The sequence below is a fragment of the Apteryx rowi genome, unplaced genomic scaffold (genome assembly GCF_003343035.1).
Source record: "Apteryx rowi isolate R43461 unplaced genomic scaffold, aptRow1 scaffold_93, whole genome shotgun sequence".
Classification (NCBI taxonomy): domain Eukaryota; kingdom Metazoa; phylum Chordata; class Aves; order Apterygiformes; family Apterygidae; genus Apteryx; species Apteryx rowi.
Genome location: NW_020451238.1, coordinates 465,312 through 485,905, shown reverse-complemented (window position 1 = coordinate 485,905; position 20,594 = coordinate 465,312). Strand labels below are relative to the sequence as shown.

The window sequence follows — 20,594 nt, the reverse complement described above, 5'->3', positions numbered from 1 at the left end:
CCCAGCCCTGCCGCAACATTTATTGCAAAAGCAGGAAATCGCTGATTACTAAACTAGCTGGCAAGGGAGCGGGAGCCGATGCTGTTCCCCCCTGGCACGGCACTTGCCTAGCCGCTGCCTCCCCTGCCTCTCCTTGTTCCGCTCTTTCTTCTTCTTCTTCCCCCTCTTCCTCTCCGCTCTCTCTCGCTCTCTCCTCTCCTTTTTTTTCATTTTGGCTTCTATTCAAATGTGGGTCAGGGGTGAGCGGCTCCCAACGTCACAAGCTTGCAAGATGGCGCTGGGAGGAAGGCTGTGAGATGAGGAACAGGCTGGTATAAACCGAGAGGACAGGAGAGGGAGAGGAGGAGGAGGAGGAGAGGGGAAGGGGAAGAAAAGCCGCTGCTCCAGATGCAATAAGAAGGTAAGGCGGCGCGGGCGCGGGCGCGGCGCGGCGCGGCGCGGGCCGGGCGCTGCCGGGCTCTGCGCGCAGCCCAGCCCTGCTCCCCGCTCTTTATTTGCAACCCTGTTTATTTGCCCATCTGCACGGGTCCACGGGGGAGAGTCCCCAGGGGCGGTAGGGGTGTCCCCTCGTCCCTGCCTCGCAGTCCCCATGCCCGGCACCAGCGGTGTTCCATTTCAAAATATATATATATATATATAGGAATATTTTTTCTTTTCCCTCTTGTCCCCTTCTCTCCGTGCCGCGCTCCCTCCCCTCGCTCGCCGAGCGCGCTGCCCCGCTGCTTTCGGGGCCGGGGCACGCACACGGTGCAGTCGCGACCCTGCCTGTCTGGGGGTTGCAATGTTGGCTCTTCGGCTGAAGCGGCTGGAAACTTTCCCCCTCCTCCCGTGCCATTTGTGTGTGTGTGTGTGTGTGTGTGTGCGCGCTGCCCCTTCCCCGGCGGCGGCGGGGATCGGGGCGGGGGCCGCAGCTGCTGCCGCCGGAGCCGGCCGGCGTGGGGCCACCGACGGGCGGGCAGCCCCGCCGCAGCCCGTCCCCATCCCCGCTCGCCCTCCGCAAGTGAGCCGTAATTTTCCCCCCCTTTTTTCTTTTTTTTCCCCCGGAGGAGGGAGCGGAGCGGGGTGCCGGGGAGGGGGGGGCGGGGGGGCGTGTTTGTGCGGGGGATCCGGCCGTATTGTGGAGGAGAGGGCAGGGAAGGGGCTCCCGGCACTTCGGTGCCTCCTTCCCCCTCCCCGGTGCCTCCGCGGGGCTGGAAGGCGACGAGGCAGGCCGGCATCCCCCAGCCCTGCCCCACCGGGCACCCCGGCCCCACCGGCACCGCGGTGAACTTTTGCCCCGGCTCCCCCCGTGCCGGCCGCCCCCTCGGCCGCCCGGGCTCGCCGAGGGACGGCCCCGCCGGCCCCGCCGCCCCTCGCCGGCGCTGCGGGTCTCCGGCTTTTGTTACGGCACCGGCTCGGATGCAATGGACGGAGCGCAGGATCGCGCAGCCTCCCGCGGCCGCGGGCCCGCAGGACGCTGCCCGCCGGCTTTGTGCCCCGCAGGAAATGCCTGCTTCCCTCGGACCCGCCGCCGCAGCGCAGGGCTGTGCGCGCAGGCACTTAGTAGCCGCTTAAAAACAAAAAAACCGTACGGCCAGGCTGGCAATATTGTTGCCGAGGCGCGTAACACTGTAATTCAGGGCGCCGGGCGAGCGGCTCGCTCCGCCGCGCCGCCCGGTGCCGTGTGAACGGGGTGGCGGCGAGCCGCGGAGCCGGGCCGGGTCTGCGCCCCCGGTGCCAGCTCGGGGGGGGGGGTAGGCTTTGGGGGCATTTGGTTGCATTAAAGCAAAAAAAAAGAGCGGGGGGAGCCCCGCGGGCGCGCCCGGCGGCGCCGGTGCCCGCAGCGCCCGGCGGCCCCTTTGTACGGGCGAGGGCCGGCGCCGGGGCGCTCCCGGCCCCGCCGCCTTATCAGCGGCCGCCAGCTGCGCTGCGGCGGGACCCCGCGGCCGCCCCGGCGCTGCCCCGGGCGCTCCGCAGAGGCGGCCGCGGCCGCGGGGGGCTGGTGACTCCAAACTTCGCGCGGCGACATCCGCAGCCCTGCGAAGCTCAGGCTGCCTGTGCCTGCGGAGGGCTCCTAACTTCGCGTTCAATAGCTGCGAGCGGGAGGGGGGACGCCTCTCCCTCAAATTAATGAATTATATATGAAAGCGAGTGTTTCGGCAGAGGGTTACTAAAATCCCCCCGGATGTTACTTAGTTGTTAGAATGAATCTGAGAGAGGAGCCAGAAACCAGTTAGAAGAGCATCAAAATTACATTTTGCTAATAAACTGTCTTTTGACCAAAAGTGGTTTAAATTTACTGCAGAATGCTGTTTATACTTGAATGGCGCTCATGTTTTTCCACAAATTAAAGGGAGAAACAATATGCAATAGTCACTTTCATTGGAAAATGTCTGAACTATAAGCAGATGTTTGTTATGCTTGATAAATGCAGTGTATAAACAACTAGTATTTCAAGATGACTTATTGCTATTTTTTACGACTCAGAACTATTGTATATTCTACAGCAGCTCTAGAGAGAAAACTGTAAACGTCTCCTTAGGATTTCACAGCAAATCTACATAGAGAAAATGACATATGGAAAGAAAATTGACTTATTTCCACAACTGCAAGTGGCCTCCTTTTTGCGCCTTTTCATTAGCAATCTAATCCTAAAAGCATTAGGAGCAATTATTTGCAGTGGTGCCTGACATTCTAGGTCTAATTATTTAAATCAGTTTAACTTTTGATGGTTGACCCATTAGGTCAAATCTGTGTGCCCTTTGTTATATTTATTAAAAAAAAGAGGGGAGGGGGATCTTCAAACTTGCCACCTGCTACTGACATATCACTTCAGCTCTGGAGGAGATCAGCATTAAGAATAAGCAACCTCTTACATTTGTTACTTTCCGTTCTAACGTGGGTAAGGAAACCGTACATAAATGCCTTGTTCCTTTGCGTCTAAAATGCATTGCTTAATCATGGCAGACTTGTGTGGCTGGAGGGGTGTAAGCATGAGAAATAGGAGAATGTGAGGATATAGCAGGTTTTTTCTTATGTCATCCTTTCTAATCTATGTGAAATGCAGATGAGATGCATATCTCAAAAGGGACGATTTTTCGGTGTTTGGGGGAAACGCTTCTCCCAAGGATCTGGGGAGAGCTCTAAATCTTTAAAGCATAAAGAAATAGCTCATGTTAGTATTCACATACGTTGCTGGGCAGAATGACTTATGGATGTGTAGATAGTAATAAGTATCGCAGGATGCTTGAAGCACTTGGTATCACGTGATATGTTGTAGTGTCAGTGCTGAATTGTTTGGCAGAAGCCAATGTGTGACAAGGGGTGGGGGGAGAGAGACAGAGAGGGAGAAAGAGGACGTTAGAGGCCTTATTCCAGGAGGGTACATGTTCAATTTATTTTGATTAGCCATTTAAAACAAGTAGAACACAACCTAATACTAATCTGTGTGTCTGTGTAATGGATTGAAACTCCATAAAACAGCCATTGCTGCCCAAAATTGGTGGTTGCAGTATGAAATTTCAAGTTTTGAATAGTGGATCTTGCAATGAGAGTTCCTATTTTCTAGCATCTTTACAGCTCACAGTAATTAAGATCCATCAAACATAAACTGTATGCTGTGCGTTCCTTTGACCTTGTATAGAAAACAGTATGTGGCTGGGTTTTGAGCTCCAACTACCCTCTTTGATGATAGATGTGGAGAAATAGGATAATGGTTGAAAACTGAGGCACATTTGCCTTAATATCAGGGCTCCTGTTTGTGCTGATTACAGTGTTTAACACTCTCATCCAGTTTGATGAACGCACCATAGCTTGATAGGTAGAAGACATTGGTATGACTAGGTTGTCTTGTTTCCTCTAAAGAAAACCAAACTTCCAGTCCCCTAATTAAATCTGGCTGGTAAATCGTATGAACAAACTGCTGTTTCTGACAGTATCAGTGAAAGAATGTTGCCACAAAGTGGCATTTCAGCAGAGCAGCAAATGTGGTCTTGGAGTGGGATAAAACAGCATCGCATTTGCGACCCATCCGTTATATTGGCTGTACCGTGACAGGCAAAGCTCGACGGGAAGGGGGACCATTTCAGCATCAGTGGACATGCCTACCCTGCTGGGCTTGGAGGAAAATTAACAGGGCTCAGCTGTGGAATTGCTTACAACAACAGAGTCTCGACCTAGCCATAAGCAGGAGAATATCTTTTAAAAAATAAATATGACTTCTCCTGTGGTTTGGTGTGGATTGAATACAAGTGATTATACCACTAAGGCTGCTTAAATTAGTTTTTATCTTGCTGTAGTATCAGGAGCGAGGGCAACGCACTGCAACAGAGATTTCAGCCTGCTGTCCTGTAGCTCACTGGCAATAGAACCGTATTGGTTTGTTTGTTTGTTTGTTTTTCAGTCAGCTGTGACAGTATGTTTACTCTTCTCAAAAGCAGCAGAAACGATGTAAAAAATTATTCCTGAGAGTTGCATTTTCTTGCTCAGTTAGCACCTCCAGCTTCCAACAGGATGCCAGTCTGGAGCTGGGCTTTCTCCCCCTGAAGTGTACGTGTCTCAGAAGCTGGCTGTCCAAACTTGTAGGTTACTCACGCTTCTTGTTTGTAATTCCTGGAAAGAAAATTCACCCTCCAGTGCTGGCTCCCGCAAAACAAGGAAGAAATGAAACAGTGAGGTCAATCCTGAATTTTAAGCTGATATAAAAGTGATTGCTACAATAGCTGTAAGAGAGACTACAACACTGCAGTAGTTGTACCTACTCTAAGTGACAGGTGGGAGAAATTTTTGTTCTTTTTCATCTGTGTTTGGATGAGGGCCCAGTGCTGGCCACAAACTGCAATCCAGGATTAATCCTCACATAGTGTTTTCTTTCTATATATCAGATTTCTCATTTTGTTAATAAGCACAGCCTAGCGTGCACTTCAAGTCAGCTGTTCTGGAGTGGAAGCAACAGGGTTTTGCATTATTGAAATGACGGCTCTCGTGCTTTCCTAGAGCCCGTTTTGTTTGCCCAGGGAAGGGCGGAGGGTGATCCTTGTAATCACACATCCTAAACAAGGATTCTGCTTACTGATTTTACTTAATGGAAAGGGGTGGGGAATCTCATTTATCCAGGATTTTGTATGTATTGTATCACATTTTCTTCTGTGCGCACTGCGAGATTTGAAGGGGCTAAAGAGTGATCTTTTACACTGAAAACCTGAGGCAGGCACTGGGTGGCCCACTGGCCTACGTCGGAAATGGTTGTCAGCGATGGGTTTTCTACAGCGCTGGCTCTCTTGCTAATGTAGGAAGGACAAAATTGTTCAGCTCCCCGCCAGAAAGTGCTGGAAGTTAGCAGCTGAGCTGGGAGAGGAAGGGTCCTGGCCGTCAGCTGACGATGAGAAGAGTTTATAGAAGTGCAGGAAGCTGCTGCTCAGTACTGTTGTCAGGTGCCTGCTTTCCTAACAGAAATGGCCTGAAAATAGGATATACTTCTCGCCTCTGTTGTAAGATGCTCTGGGAGATCTATGTAGGAACTACGTACAACTCACTGCTGCTCTTCCAGCTTTAGGTACTGGATGGAGAAACTTGCCAATGTTGTCCTCACTCAGGCTCCGGCTGGGCGGGAGGAAGCATTTCACCTCAGTACGCCGGCCTGAGGCACTAGCTGTCCGCCAGTCTCTTGGGTAAAGGAAGAGGGGGGAGCTTTCAATAATACATCAGCTTGCCCTATCCCCCCCTTTCTCCCATTGAACCAAACAATATGCAAGATAAAATTGTCTTGAAATCAGGCTTTTGCAATGGGTTTTAAAAGAGATACATGATGGACTGGTGGGGGAAGAAGCCTCATATGGTTAACACCCCTCCTACGTTCCTCATGCCGTGCTGGTCCAGTTCATTCATGGACTTGTTTCAGATGACAGGGGTCCACAGCAGATTCCTTCCCCTGAAACGTGTGTTCGTTTTCCTTATATAAGGAACCATTCAGTGTGCAGATTCAGTTTTCTGGGAGTCACATGAAGACCTTGCCATGTAGGACTCCACTTACTGCATTTCCATCCGCTGTCAAGACGCCACCAGCCAGTTTGACGGTTTGGAAATCTTTTCTCTTGTCCAATAAAGAATAGAACAGAGTAATTTGCATGGCCAATTTTAACTGAGAATTGAAATCAGTCAACAAGAAACCTTATTTTAAGGCTTGCTTGTTTGCATAGGTGGTAGTTACTCTCCAGTGGAAAGACTGGATCTCACTGATTTGTACCTATTAAAACATGTTGATGTGCAACTAAAAATAACTTTAAAGTAAATTTGCCACTGTTCTTGGTTAAGCAGGAGGGCAGGGTTTAGCACATTCAAGTTATGATTTAATATGCAAATCACAAGTAAAAAGTAATTTACTGTTATTGTTTCTGAGAAAAGTATCAAGCATCTTCTTGTATAGCATTAAATACAATTAAATGCTAAACCTGAGTATTGTAAAGTGTTAAATAAAAATAATATTTGGAAAATATGTTCTTATCAAAATACTTTCTGCTGACATCCTAAGGTCCCTTCCAACATAACTGATTGTGTGATTCTTCCTCCGCTCTGTTTCAAATGCAAAGCAAAGGAAATGTTCTTTGTGGAAAGGGAATTGATTGTGTTCTAGTTATGCCGTTCTTTTAAGAGTTTACACTAGCAGACATTAGTCTTTAGCACCTAGTTTTTATTTGGAGCCTAAAAGAGCGAAATAAGCTTTCCTGCCCTCCCTTCCAACCCAAAATCTCAATTGGTTTCTCCAGTCTGAAAAAACTAGTTATTGAACTAAAACTGCAAGAAAACATCCTCTCTGTCCCTGGTGCAAAAGGTTAGTTAACCACCCAGAACCTGATGAAGCAATAAAGTAGTGGCTTTCTCACTTTAGGATCTGACTTTCCTGAAAACTTCACTAGCAAACCTGTACAACTGAAGACTGATATTTTTTAAAAATGAGAACTACTTAAAAAAGAAAGTTTGAAATTATGGCAGTATCTAGTGAGACTTAAACTAGTGTTGTTTTATTTAATGTTGTTTCTCCTACCCCTGGAAGGGGGGGTTGCTTTGTTGTTCTTAGTTTCTGTTCACCCTTATAAAGCATTCTGAATGGCCCCATGTGGAACTTTTTGCATCAAAACTTCTTGAGTCCTTGAAAAAGGCTCTTTGTTCATATTCTAGGTGGTTCAAATGCTCTTTGATAATATGATATTAGTGACAGGATCATGCCCAGTCTTTAAATAAAAATGTGGCAGTCCTTCTAAGCAGGAATAATATCTATCAAAATTGCAGATGGAGGGAATCCACTAAAATATAAGTGTGTATGCATATCTATGAAGTGTACATAGCCAGGACTGAAGTACCAAAATGCTAAATAAAAGGAATTTTGGCATGAGGCTGATAGTTGTCTTGTAATTCTTAAGAGGTCAGCAGATAGATGTTTGGCTAAGAGTGTTTTAAAAGTAATGTAACTTGTGACTTGAAAAATATTTTACCCTAAAAACTTGGTTATAAGTACTTATTGTTATGAGTTGGTGTAGTGGTTGAACGTATGCCTGCATTTAATTCTTCTGGATGAGTTTGTGGTCTTGGGAACTCTGGGTTCAGTTTCTATCACTGATCTAAATTTTCCATGCTATGGTCACAAAGGGAGTTAAACAACTTGTCTTAAGTATTCTTCATCTTTAAGATATGGAGAGTACAATGTCCTTGGTTTGTCTTATATATTTATCTTATAAATGCTCATCATATTTAAATGTTTGCATAATGGGACCCTGACCTTAGCAGGGGCCTGTAAATGCTGCCATCATACATATAATTCTAATAAAACTTCAAAATGGCAAAGTTGCCAAAGGACTAACAGTATAATATTATGCAAAGCGATGGGGGAGGCGGGGGAAGGGAGAATAGAGAAGATTGCTCTCCGGTCCTTCAGAAAGGTTATGTCTCTTAGCTTCTACTGTACTTTATCAAACAAGGTTTTCAAAACTGTAATGAAAATTGAAACATGCCAGCTATAAAAATTATTCACCCTTGCCACAACAATGAAAACATTAATGAGACTATATTCCCCTGCAGTCAACGCTGGGTTTTTTTGGAAGGTCTGTTTTGCACCGCCAGTCTCCTCCTGGGAGGTGCCTCTAAATAATTTGAAAGTAATGATGGGTCTGCCCCCTGTCAAGATGTGCAGAGTAGCTGCTTGCCTTTTTTTCCTCTTTCTTCCTTGGGTTGCATGGTACAGTGCCAGCATACAGCATGACGCAACAATCTTGGAAATTCTTGGAAAAACACTTCCGTTTGCTCTAGGTAAAAATTGTATTGGCAGCAAAACTGACTCTGCTGTTTACAAGCTGGCAGCATTCTTAAGTGAACTCCAAAAAGAGTAGTTTAATGTATGTGGTTGTGCACATCCATCCAAGGTGCAGAGGTGTGCGAGACTGCTGGTCCGGTGCGAAGGGTGAGGCCTCCGCAAAGGGAACGTCTCGAGTGCTTCCCCACGCATGGACCTCTGTCTGGGGTTGCAGGCAGCTGGCTTGTGCCAGGGGTGCTGGGTCTCCCAGTTTCTGGCCGTTACTTTTAAGTGATGGGTGTAATTGCAGTAGTGATGTTACTCAGCTGCTGAGTGAAGGAAAAGTGACCCAAAGGAGGGCGAGAGTGCCGTAAGCCAGTATCTTCAGTCTGACGATCCCTATTTTGGTGGCTAAAACAGAATCGAGTATAAGACTTTGTTTGCCACTGATATGTTGTTGGATTTTGGAAAAATCATTTAATCTGCCTGTACCTCTATATCTCCATCTGTGTAAGGGCATGGTATTTTGAAGATGGGCTGAATTTCCATTAGTAGTTTATGAATGGTTAATGACAGTAGTAGCCACTCTTTGTCTAATATTTCATCCTATTAATGCTGCAAGAGGATTTCAAGCTGAATGCTGTACTAATAATTCAGTGTCCTGTAAAAGGAACCAAATGCAGAGAAAAATATTATGCTTAATAGTGCTGTAGTAGTGGAAATCAATCTGTTATTTAAAAGCTGTGTGGAGGTGTAACTAACAACACAGGACAGTCATGGAAGGAAAATACATTTTAAGAGTCCCACTGGAACAGTCATCATTGGAGTATGGAACTGGAATATTGGCCTTTCTAGAAAAGGGATCCTTTCCACCCAAGGATCTCAAAATGCTTTTATAAGTAGTAAATGGTGGCTTCCAGTTCTCTCTGGCATCTTCACCTCAACCTTGCTAGGTCCAACTTTTTCCAGATGTTTTCATGACTTTCTGCAGGCTACACAATGGTTCTTCCCTGCTAGAACAGAAGTCATGGCCACAGCCCGACAAACCAGCTTCCACTCCCAGTAGATGCAGATGACTGGTTAAGCACCTCAATTTCTCTCTTTCACTTGTAATAAACAAACAAACAAACCAAGTCTCCCTTTCCCTTCCATATTTTGAGAGGTTCACATGAAATGGCACCTGGGCTACACACCAGCTGTGCAGTTTCAGAGACTTATCAGTAGCTCTCTAATAGCCAGACCATCTAATACCATATGCCAAAGGCTTGGGATGTTCCCCACCCATGAACTGGTTGGACAAGAAAGAAGGAAGAGGAGTCCAGGTGAGTTCAAGCAAGTTTCCATGTGTGTCTGCTCTGATATTATTCAGAATATTTGCCTATTTGTGTTCACTTCCTCCATGGCTAAGCACAGACTCGTGCTACCTCTGTGCCTGTCTGAAATGGCTTGAGCTGCAGCCCCACCAAAAAAAGCAAAAAGCAAAAAAGCCTACCCTAAACCTTCTTGGAGCAAAAGCAAAGCACCCCCCCTTTGAGGTGGAGGGGAAGCTGCTTCATTACAATGGCTTTGACCATCAAAAGTGGTGAGTGGGAGGGTGTCTGACAGCGTTAGGGCTGCAGATTGACTGGCTGGGGTCACGTTTTTGTAAGTGAGAAGGTAGCAGCTGTCCTTTGTGGCATGCAGGACGCCGCATTTCAGGGGAAGTTGCAGATTTTTTTTCCATAAGAACTGCTGCCTGCTGTGCCATGCTGTGGTCCCCCCACTGTGCCTTCGGAGCGGGGGCCGGGGCTGGGTGCCCATTGGGAGTGCCGCTGCCAGCACCGGGGAAACAAGTCTGCCTCTGCTAAACTGATACTTTATTGGGGACTAATTGGTCACGTTTGCTGTGTTGATTTTGCTTTCAGTTCCCAGTTTTCTTTTGAATGTTCAGGGAAGAAAGGATGTCAGCATCTGAAGTGAAGTCATTAAAATGCCAGGGATTTCCATAATTCAGTGCCTGTATTATTGTTTTTTGAACAAAATGCTTGAAATTAAGGAAGTGGAGGGGTAATATGAACATGGTGGTTTTGCAGTAAAATAAAAAAATGAACAGTGCAAACTGGTTGTTGGTCAGATCAGAGTATTCAGGGGAAACTGTCTGTAATAGATGTCATTGTAAGGGTAATGCTGCACTTGGCACCAAAAATTAGATTTAATGCCATAAATGGAGATAAAGCACATTGCAGCTGACAATATACTTCCAGACCCTGTCCCTGGCTAAGGAGTTTGCAATGCAAGGCACAAATAGGTGCAATATAGATAACTGACCGGGGGGGTCAGATTCTGCAAATGCTTACTCAGACACTTTGCTTGAACTCAGCGTGACTGCTGGAGCAAGCGCTTGCACAATCCAGCCTGAGGAGTGGGGCTGAGCCTTAGAGCTGCTGGGTAAAACAGAACTGCTTGGGGGGGCTATTTATTTTTCAAGTGCCTGGTGCGGAGAGCTTTAAGTAAAAGCCTGCTTCTGACCCTGACTTCTTGTATGCCAGTTTATTTGCTGATACTTGTAGTCACCTGTAGCCTAGCATTGCAAAACTCCCGTGCATACACTAGTGATCTTCTGTAAGTTTCCTGAGCAAAAAATCAGCTGGATTTAAAAAGCGTGTGCTTCTTCCAAAGCGCTTGGCTGTAACGTTCAACGTGGTGGGCTGAGAACATTTCAGAAAAGGTCAGAGGGCTGCACCCAGTACTAGGGGGCCAATTTCCCAGGCTGATTGGTTGCCTGAACTCTTTAAAGGGAGTGGAGCACCTGCAAATCCCCTTCTGGGGATTCCCTCGAGCTGTGGGAAGCCTCCAGCAGGTGTGTGGAGCTGGCAGGGCCTCGGCTGGCCGGGTGGGGAGAGGTGCGGCCGGCCGGCTGGGGCAAGGGCTCGCGGAGGCTCCCGGGGCAGCAGCTCACGGCTCCTCTGGCCGCGGCGGGGGGAAGGCAGCCTCCGCCAGGTGGGCTTCAGGAAGCCGATCCGTGCTCGGCCTCGGAGGCAGCGGGGCAGCGCTCGGCACGGCGAGGGAGCGGCAGCTGCTGCTCTCGCCTCACGAGGTGGGGCGGCTGCGGGGCAGATGCTGACTAATTGCATCAGGGAAGAGGTGGGAGGTGATAGGGCTGCTGCAGATCCCTGGTTTAAAAACCCTGAGCCTGGCTGAGCGAGTGCCTGATTAATGTATTTTCTTCTCAAATTCATTTGCTTTGAGGTCACAGTTCAGAGGCTCCGGAGAAAGCAGGCATGACACTACGAGTCTCGCTGGATGTGTGTCGCGTGCTCGTTGCCCAGGTGCCCTCCGCGTAAAAGGGTTTGACAAAGTGGAGTCCCAGATGGACTCGGATGCTTCTGTGTCAGAGGCGGCTCTGTGTGAGATGTCGGTGCGGGTAAGGGTTTGAATACTTCATCTTCTTAGAAAGCAATTTGTTGGCTGGCATTAAAAAAGTTAATCCTTCCGATGGGTCATTGGATCTCCTTCATAAGACCTTTCTGGCTTATTTTAAAAACCTAATCTTTAAGGGATACAAAAAACACTTCTACAGTCAATGACTGAATAAAAAAAGTGGACTGTGAGTGGACATCAATTCTCTTGAGGGCACCAGGCTCCTACAGTTCTGTTCATTCCCAGAAGTCTTAGACAGAAATATTCTTTCTCCCTCCTGCTTCTTATCCTAGGTTTTAGCAGAAAGAAATCTCCCTCCTTCCCAATCTAGTTTTTAGAATGTATTTGCTCTTTGAGGACAAGTCAGAACAGCAATCCTGTTTCATGTTAACTGCTATGAAATATGGTGTTAACTTTTTAGCCCTATAGTGGCAGGAAATGGGATTTAAGGTTTTTTCCTGGAGTATAGAAGAGTTAGGAGCAGTGTTTCAATAACAAGATTCCTTACAATCCTCTCTGAGTCTAGTTCTCCAGACTAATCTTCTTTCAATTCACCTCACTTGTCTATTATGCAATTTGGTGTATGATTTTAACCATGATAGTCCTTAAACGCAAGTTGATAATTTAGATCCCTGTGTTGACTTCAACCCTTAGTCCATGGTGTCTGTTTATTTCCGTTTCTGCGTTGGTTGTCGACCTTGTTGGATTTTTTACTTCCTCCAGAGTCCTCAGTTGTGCACATACTTGCTTTTCCCAACCATTTCTACATATTTGCCATATCACTGTAATCTCTTCATTCTCCTGGCTGTGCCCATTCCTATCTGTTTTCTCTGTCTCCATACAAACTTTACGCTGTATTTTTGGCTGTCCTTCATAATGGCCATTTCTTCACTGTAAGTTACTCCAGAACTTATGAGAGTCACTAAAATAGTCCAGGGTTACATTCATGCAAGTATTGGTGTAGCATCTGTTTGTGCATGAAGACTGTCTTTAGAATGAGATCACTGTTTTGAACTTCTCCGTACGTATTGTTGCTGCTATAACGTTTGAAGGCCATTTGACAGAAATCTTTTTTTTGCTGATGTGTATCAAACTGATATCCCAGCAAATAAGAGAGCATCAATGCAGATGCTTTCAGAGACAGGGGAAGTGAGGAACATCTACAATGACTTGCAGGAAAATCTTCTTCTGGCTGTTCTACTGAAGATGTCTTTCTGGAGCAGAAGAGTCATATGATAAAGTTCTAAGGAACTTTTTAAAAGAGGGGAACTTAGATGTGTTGCCCCTTTGTCTTGCTACATACCAGTGGTTAGATTGAAGCCTCTGGTTGTACAATTCCCACTTGTTTTTGACCTCAAACCTCCAGCCTATGTCAAAGTCCTGCTTCCCAGGACTGCATGCCCTTGTCTGTAATGGGAACTTGTGACTGATGGGGGGGGGATATTGAATGCCCTTAAATCTGCACATTGAAGGTGCTCATTGCCAAGAACAAGCCCAACAGCTGAGATACAATTTGCAGATCAGAGTAGTCCCTCCTGCAGCTGGGTCACAGAGCCCTAGGGAGAAGCAGTAGATGGTCCCATTCCCTTGCCAACATTCCCTGTCCCATATGGACAGTCTTGAGCCTTCATGTTACAACAATCATTATTTATTACACACACTCCCTCCCTCACTCTCTAATTTGAATATATATAAATAATATCAGACATGAGCCTCCCTGTTTGGAATAACTGCACTCAGTTATGCCTGGTGTTCAGTTAAAACAGGGAAAAAAGGGGTTTGGTACTTTGGGCTAAATGTCAGAAGCAAATTCATCAAGTTTTTGAGTTGCAAAAATGCCACGTCTGAATTTCTTAAATAGCGTTGTCTACAATAGGCCCAGAAACATGACAGCACATGTGGAATGTGCACATGAAGGGGAATACACAGGACACAAATTTTTCTGCAGGTTTTAACAAGGCCAGAATCTTCTGTGCCCTCTCTGGTCTGCCACACAGAACGAAAGGTTTCTAGAGTCATCTGAGAGCTGCCAGCACAAAATGAAAGCCCCAAGAGTTTCTCCAGTCATTGAAGGGGCATCCACAGCCTCTAAATGTGAAAATGCAACCAAGCTGCAGTTGGAAAGTGAGAGTACAGTGGCCTGGCACAGTCCCTGGGGAGACACTGAGCAGTCGAGACTGACACAATATGGGACTCATGAACTTGTGCTTAAATAAGAAGTAATTTGTTTAACCAGTATGTGACTTATGACATGCTAGTAGCTCTTGGGCCCCACATTCAAGAGGGGGGCTGATGCTCCACCACCTTTCCTCTGTCTGTGTGTAAGCCAGCTCACCCTCGAGAGGAGAAGGCCATTTGATGTGGTGCAAATCCTGTTGGAAAATTGCAGTCCTGCTTCATTTCAGACCAGGGCAGGGGGGATACCTGGCTCTAATGAGTAGCACAGATTTTCCTCTGCTGCCTCTTGAGAGGGACTGCCCACGTGCGTGTCTGGAGGCAAGGGTCTGCATGGCCTGTGTGAGGTGTTACCGTGTGTCTGCTCCCATCTTTGGCTCCATCACGTAGATAGACACACAGGCCTTGGAAGGGAGTGATGTTACTTTCCCAGCAGCCCTCAGCATGCGACTTGTCTCACGTGGGGCAGAGAGCACTGCAGGAGGGAGTGTGGGGAATCCAGCGGTTCTTGCTCCAGCCCCCCACTATCCAAATCCCAGGCAGGCAGGGCTGCTGCACGGCCATGGTCACGGACAGTTGCACCTCATGTGTGGGAGTTACCTGGCACCTTGTGGATGTAGTTTCCCATTGATTTTTGGTGGAATTGATTTATAGAGGTATTTAATGGAATTGATTCTTTTTACAACTTTTTCCCCTCTTAAAGAGCAACTGTTTTGCTTGAGTGATGGCTACAAGTTTGTGTTTCTGTATTAATATACTCAGGCACCCGCAGTCCCGACTGCGTTCTTTCTATTCACCCTGCAAAGAAAATCTCAATCTCAAACACCATCTTAACTTTTAATATTATATTTGATGCATGAGCTGGAATAAATTAAACGTGCTAGAACTTGCAAGATGAAATCCTAGTGGTGGGTATAACCACAAAGCAGTGTTCTATTAAGCCAAGGACTGTTGGGAATGTCTGTTGTGGTTGTGTCTGGGTTAAGAGTGGCTCCCTTTGGTTTAGTGTAGGTGGATATTTTTATTCTGCCTGGCTTGTGAACAGGGGGATGAAAATTCAGAATTTACCTAAGAGAAGTATAGAACTCTGCAGAATTTTCCTTTACAAGCCCATAGGTAGGAACTGCATTTTTATCCTAAAACCAGTATTTTTATTGTACTTAATGTCTTTCACTGATTGTCGCTCCAAAGTGGCTTGCAAAACAAAATATTTATTCTGCACCTAGAGGAATACTATGAGGAAGTCAAAACAGCATCATTTTCTGTTTTTGTTTTGCACTTTGCAGTTCAGCTCTTTGAGTAAGTTTATCTTGACACAATTTTGCTGTTATGTTTTTGGCCCCCCCCCCCCTTCTCCTTCTCCTTTTAAGAAACACCAAAATAAATTTGGGCAGACTTCTAGCTCTGGGTGATACTCCTGAGTAGATATCATGCCACCCAGGTTTCCAGAGTCTTAAAAATGTGTGCTGTGGGCTTAGCACCCTGCTAACAACTGCCAGTCAGGATACAATGAAATAAATCTCTGAAATAGCCAGCACCCAAATCACACAAGGTATTAGTAACCCAGAAGTACCTCCTTAAAAGGCAGTGAGAAACAGGACATCAGCAATCACAGTTGTACTGTATGATCTCTGTGTGAAATTTAGCTAAGCAATTTGGCAACTGTATGCGGTACTAACTGGAGCTTCAAAGTGGTGGTCTGATGTAGCCCTAAGCAAAGTACATTTTGGTAATCTAGTTATCACCAGAGAAGTGACAGAGATAGTCAGCACTAGCCGAGACCCCATTTGAATAGAAAAGCTCTCAACTTCATGACTGCCTATCAGAACTTCCACCCTTGGCAGCTATCATCTGTAGCCATCTAAAAACTGTTGAGAATCCAGCAGGGCCCCCTGCTGTGCATTTAACTTATACTGTGAGTTCAACAGGACAGCCAAGAATAATATCTTTACTATGCTGAATCTGCAACTGCTGTAGAAGTGGGTTGTACATGTGAACAAAGCTTAGCAGGAAAACTAGATGCTACGTGCATGATGCAGAGCAGATAATAGCAGTTTATCCGGTTGTCTTGTATCTGCAACTCTAAATCCCACATGCCATTAATTTTGGAAAAGGACTCCAAATGTAAGCAAATTGCCCTGACCCAGATTTTTAACTGGTGAAGGGACTTGAATTCATATGCAAGACAATATAGGCCCTTTTGCAAAGCATACTATTTAAGTGTGGCTTGCTTAGAGAGACTTCCAACAACAATCAGCCTTAACCATGTGTCCCAGAAGACAGCTAAGACTTTATTCAGCATCTTAGTGATCCTAAATGGCATTCTTTGAGAGGGAAACCGTATCATTACTTTGTAAATTAAACCTGCAGCAGTTGGATTATACTGTAGTTTTACAGAGGTGTTTTATATACCACAGCCACACTGTAAACTAGATTTTGTTTGCTTGGACATTATACTAGCAATTTGTAGTCTGTCTCTGACAGATGTGTATGTGTCTCTCTCTCACCATCATATGCCCTAAGCAATTATGGGGAGTTAACAAAACCTACAGAGAAGGCAACTGCTCTTATCTGTCTTGCCCCATGCCAAGCCTTTGCTTTCTAGTCTCTGTTGGGAAATAGTAGAAATTCCAGGCATTCTTTGGAAGGGAGAGGGTTAAGTTTAAAGAGAAGGGTATCTTGTCTTTCACCACCACTGGGGTGGAAAGATTTTAACTGTGCCTGCTCCCTAGAGGTGCTTCATTATGGGTGTGATGATATGGCCTTGGCATGTCCTTGTGGGATTGGCTGGACATTAAGGATCTGTACTGCAAAATCCCAGGTTCTTCCTTTTCATATAGACAGATTCTGGCATCATGATTCTCAAGGCATCAGGAAAAGCATTTATATGAGAGTACAAGATTTCGTAGTTGGTACTACCTGCAGTGGTCTACAGTAAAGACTTTCATATAAAGCATTTTTTACTTTAGGGACTGCAAAGCCCTAAAGCTTTCATTAAGTGCTGTAAGAACACAATGTCTTCTCTGAAGATGTCACAGTCTAAACGGACAGGACAGACAGAAGGTGAGAAAGGAAGCAGAGAAACAAAGAGATGCATTATTAAGCCAAGGTGGTGTGACAGATGGGGAGAACTGGAGGAGAACCTAAGTTCCTCGAGTTCTAGTTTAGTGTCTTTGCTACCAGAACAGACTGCTGTTATCATAGTGCTCATTTTTGCATCCTCATTCTTCAAACTAAATTAACTTTTCTTGCCTCAAGGACTGACATAGTCCTTGTATTGTCTTCTGGTGTATTTTAGCTATTCTTAGAACTGGAACAACAAGCACACAAACAAGTTACTGCACACTGACTGATCACTGGTTACTCTTTGTATGGAAGCCTTTAGCTCATGGCAGTGGAAAGTAACCAGATAAGACAACTTTGGGTCCAGGACAAAACCAACCACCCAAGTAAAAGTTGCTTCTGAATTTGCACAGGTACCTGTCAGTCTTTCTAGTTCTGGAGATGCCTACTTTCTGTTTTGGTCTCTGGGTGAGTGCTTCCCACAAGCAGGTATAAGGCTGGGCAATGCTAATGTCACCACATGAAACTGCCCTATCTCCGTTTTGGACATACATGTGCATCTTACCTGGACCGTGTCTAAGCTGTAGTCAGCTCTCAAATTAAGTCAAAATGGTTTAACAAATTGTTCTTGACTGTGAAGCTCAAAAGGATCAACATTGTCCCCCCAGACTAAGTCCTGTCCTCTGGCCACATACTCTCAGAACACAGAATAGACCCAGTTTTCACATGTCTCCCTTGAGACAAAGTGGCACTAGGATTAAAAAATGCAACTTCTTACTGCCCCATACTCTGCCCTGACTCTGTAGGATGGTTTTATCAGAAAGCTCCTGTGGTTGCCCACTCTAATCTTGCTAGCATTTTAAATTCCTTGCCAGAGTCCTGCCTTACCAAGTGTCCCAAGGTTTACATTTCTGTACTGCTTGGACCCTGAAAGCTACCAGATGGAAACAAATATTCCTGCTCCAGAAGATGGTAAACAGAACCAAACAGTTACTTATTCTTTGTTTGCTGCCTTGGTAAATTTAAAGACTTCCTTCTATTAAATGATACAATAGCAAATTCTTTACAAAAAATAAAATGCCTGTAATCAGATGATGTTTGTTCTGGTGCTAGAGTAACATGCCATTGAATATCTCTTGATTTGGCTTCCACAGTTCAGGGGTGAGGGGAACTGGAATGGTGTTTACTGAGCCAATAAACTTCTCACTAAACATAATTCATGGGCTCTAGCTGGCTAGTAACCAGGACCTCAATGCACTAACAGTTGGTCCTGTACATTTTAAAACAAAGCTTTATTTGAAGTGAAAACTTTAAGAAAAATAAACTTTAGGATTTAGTGGCCTCTAATATTCTCCACCTCCATAGCCTGTGAGAGATCTCATAACTATAGAGAGCATTTTAGAATATTGCTGTTGCAGTCTCTTTGACCAGTGCTAAAAGACTGCTTGCTCCAGAGATTGCCCTAGCATCTTTTTGTTTTGTTTTGAAACTTACAGGAACCCATATATCGCTTTTAAAACAGCACTGTGCAGGGGATTTTTTCCTATTAATGTTTAAAAGGCGTTTCTGCTGACCATTTGAGTGCCGTAGGTAGTCTGCATTTCTTCTACCTGTTATAAGGACAGGGTGAAGAGCTGAAGCAAGAGAAATGCTCTTTAAGACAGCATTTTTGAAATTAATTCTCTGACCTTTCCTATAGTCCTAGCTTTTCTCTGGAGAGGAGAGATCTTCATTAGAACAGGTTTATTTAAAACACTCGCTAGAATATGTAGCAGAATTTTCCTCTCTTCTCTTCCTATGCTTACGCAGGTTCATTCAAGGAGCGCTCCTCCTTGGAGCACTATAAAACTTGAGATTTGGATTGGTTTCAGACCTCTTTCCTTTCCCTGTGTGGAGAAAAGTATTCTTGCGTTCCGTGTTTGTTTAGTTTCTAATGAATAAGATTTAAATACCTAAAGAATCCCTAGCAGTTCTTGGAGGCGTATGTGTGAGTGGTGGTTCTGGTCTCTGGTGCACATGTAACTTGTACTGGAAGCAGAATTGTTCATTTCTAAGGATGGGCAATCAGTTAATTTGGATTTCTGCTAATGGTTTTACCTTGACTGGGAGACCTTGCCACTTTGTGCTTCAGTTTCTTCCTCGGATGGACAGAGAAACAGCCTGCCTGCCTCCTGTCAGATGCTTTGAAGTCTGTAGATGAAAGATACCATATGAATGCAAAGTACTTGCCAGTTAATGTCAGTAAGTCATTTTGCTTGTACCTTGATGGAAAATGCTTTATGGTAGGCTTACAATAAATAGATTTGCATATCCACCAGTAGCTCTTTCCCTTTTACTTAAGTCTTTTGGAGAATTATATTGACTACCTCTCAGAAAGATAGAGGGAGGTTAAACAACAAGCAACAAAAGATTATCAGAGGAAATTTCTTGTCATGAGATACCTTAAAGATAATACTTACTAACATTTTGAAAAGGAAAGAGAATAAAGACTAGGCACCCAGTGACAAAGAGTTCCTGCCAAATACTAGCTCCTTCTCTGTCTTTCAGGGATATTTTCTGATGCAGAGCTGAACCTCAGTTCCATCAATGCATGGAGACATTCTATTATTGTACACTGATTTGATAAGAAAATATAATTAGCGTCTTGGTCCATCCACGCAGACCTCTACTGTCCAAAAACAACATTAGGTTATTAAATCAATTCTCATATTTGTTACAGTAATAAGTTAAAATAGCGTTATTTAGATACCACTTGTCTAAACTTAGATAATTCATTTAACTATCTGTGTGTGCTTATCCACATTCTTCTGTTGCTTTCAAAAACAAGCAAAAATTCAATAGGTAGGTATAGGATTTGGATTTCCTGGCTTTTATTGTTTGGTGTGGCAAGGTCTTCCCTGTTGGCTATTTGTGTCTTGTCTGTTTGGCTCTGTCTCCTCTGCAGCAGATGGGCAGAAAGGAATTGAGGGCTCCAGTGGATAAATGCAGCAGCAACAGCTGCTTTCAAGAAGGGTATCAATGAAGAAAGTCACAAGCAAGATAGTGTCTGGACAGATATCTACTAGCAGTTTCTGCTGACACATATTGAGAGACCTGGATTTGAGAGTTAAATTGGCATAGAGCCAAAGTCAACAGAGAGAAGACTTTTCAGGTAGAAAGGCAGGTCTAAGTTTCCCCAGACCTCAGTTGTCTTGGGGCATTTTGGAGCCTTCTGGCCCCAGGGAAAGAGGAAGGAGGCCTTCCCAAATGCCCATTTGGGGGCATAAATGCAATCCTGAGCCCTTATTTCATAGATTGATAGAAGTATATGCTACACTATTCTGCAGAAAATGGGTCGACTTACTCTAAAGTGGCAGAGAATTCGTTTTGTAAACTTTTTTTTTTAAAAAAAAGCTCTAGAGGCACAAATCATACAGGACAGTAACTGATTTGGCCTGGTATTGGGAGACCTTTGTGTCTAGAGACAATGCAAAATTCTGCATTTTGCTTTAACTTGGGCTTCAGACCACAATTTCGCTCTGTCCTCTGGTTTTGTAACGCATTTTTGTAACAGCATGAGAACATCCCACTTCTTGCACGAGTGGGGACCTCAAGGGTGCGAGCCGAGCCCTGCTCAGCTTTGTTCCCAAGCTCTGCGGAGGAGCACAGGATTCTTTGAGAATGCAAAGCGCCAAGTTGTGCTGCCGTGTGCTCC

The 20,594-nt window shown here is 45.2% G+C and overlaps 1 protein-coding gene across 6 annotated transcripts in view; it reads left to right on the top strand.

Moving 5' to 3' along the window:
* Positions 1-6: 6 nt before the first annotated feature.
* Positions 7-20,594, top strand: part of HIC2 (HIC ZBTB transcriptional repressor 2) — a 74,694-nt gene continuing 54,106 nt past the window's right edge. For 5 of the 6 annotated variants that reach the window (XM_026091852.1, XM_026091850.1, XM_026091855.1 and 2 more), the window contains exon 1: positions 7-400. The gene's annotated coding sequence lies outside the window, so the exon portion shown is untranslated. Of the gene's footprint in view, positions 401-11,491; positions 11,667-20,594 lie in introns of those variants that run through there. The other variant, XM_026091851.1, reaches the window with a different exon arrangement.